The following is a 1,695-nucleotide window of genomic DNA, read 5'->3' on the forward strand; positions in this document are numbered from 1 at the left end:
GCGGCGGCTGCAGCGGGGCCGGGGCGGTGCACCGTGCGGGGGCAAGCTAACGACCTCTGTCTCAGCGCCAAGATTTAAACGCTGTAATTTGATAATTACTGGTTATTTGACGTGCAATTTGACCCGGCTACCAGCGCTGCCGGCTGGGCTGGGAAGGCCGCAAGGCGCCCAGCTCCGGGCCGGGGGCCGGGGGCCGGGGCTGGGGCAGTGACCTGCACTGCCTCCGTGCACCCACCCGCCTGCAGCCCGTCGCTCCCCACTGACTGCAGCAGTCCCCACTGACAGGGCTGTTGCAGGACGCGAGCCAGGAACAAGGCAGAGCGCAGCCTCAGCGGTCACCCGCTCGCTTCGGACGCTTAGCGGCCACGAGGACAGAACGCCCCGGGTGCCTCCCTTGCGGGAGACCGTCCCTGCGCGCGCGCTCCTGCTGCTGCAGCCCCTTCAGGGCTGAAGTTCGCTCTTGCACCGAAGACCGGCCCAAACCCGTGCGCCGACATCGGGGCGCTGCGTTTTCGTGCAAGGACGCTGGGATTCTGCACGGCCTCGTGCCCGGCAGCCGGGCATCGCGCAGCCGCGGCGCCAAGGCCGCGCTGCCGGCCCTCGGTTTACGCTAACGCGGCTTTTTAGGCACCCCGTTCCCCGGAGYAACGGGGGAATCAGCCGCCCGCGCTGTCCAAACGGTCAAGCGCTGTGCTCACCTGGCAAGCGCGATCTCTGCCTCCGCACGACGGCCTTTCACAGCAACGTCGGGCCAAGGCTGAACTAAAAGCATTTTAAAACCCMCTTACGAATATCTAATCCAAAGTTAGCGTGTGGGGCTTGGACTGCTTTAATTACAAAGTACGTGCGTTCAGAGCCTTGCTGATAGCGTAAATGGAAATCAGAGCGACTGCTCGTGGATTTAACACCTTCTCCGTCAGCACTTTCTGAAAGGTTGTAGTCAAAGCAAATTAATTACAAAGGGCAGCAGTTTGCCGGGAAGCGCTGGAAGGCAGAGGCGGCAGAGCACGCGCGGCCCCAGGGGCGGCGCGGGCAGCCCCCGGCCGAGGAGCCGCGCTCGCCCCGCCGAGCCCTTCTCCTCCCGCGCACCCAGGTCCCCGAAATCTTGCAACAAAGGTTTCTYGCAATTTTATCTTGTAATGGTCCCATGCGCATGTCCCTCATTCCATTCAACCTAAAATCAGATTTAAATGCACTCATAACCATTTACCGCCGTACGTTATSGGAAACGCGAGCAGTTAGAGTGCTGCTCCTGCTTTTTGTTTCTGCCTCGCAGCAGGCTCCGTCATGCTCGATACATCACGGGAAGCCCCCGTAGGACGTTACATATGTCCCGGTCCGAGGAAAGCGCTCCGGCTCCGTCGGGGGAGCCCRGACCAAGAGGCGAGGGACGCCCCGCTCGGCAGCCGAGGGTTTGGGCGCAGGGGGCTGCTCCGCACGGACCTGCCGAAGGCTGAGGGCAGCTCCGCGCCCGAGGCTCCGCTCCGTCCGCTGCCGGGCGGCTCGCCCTGCCCGGCCTCCAAGGCGAGGGGGACGCCGAGGGCGGCCCCGGGGGCACGCGGCAGCCCGGCGCGAGCCGAAGGCGCTGTGCAAACCGCTGTCACGGGAAGCGGCCAAGCAGAAAGGCCGGCAGCGACGCTCGGGAGGCTCGCGTGGCTGCTAAGGCGCTCGGCGCTCGCGCGGCCTTCGCAGCCG

The sequence above is a fragment of the Rhea americana genome, unplaced genomic scaffold, assembly GCF_003343005.1.
Source record: "Rhea americana isolate MKP2758 unplaced genomic scaffold, rheAme1 scaffold_178, whole genome shotgun sequence".
In the NCBI taxonomy this organism is placed as follows: domain Eukaryota; kingdom Metazoa; phylum Chordata; class Aves; order Rheiformes; family Rheidae; genus Rhea; species Rhea americana.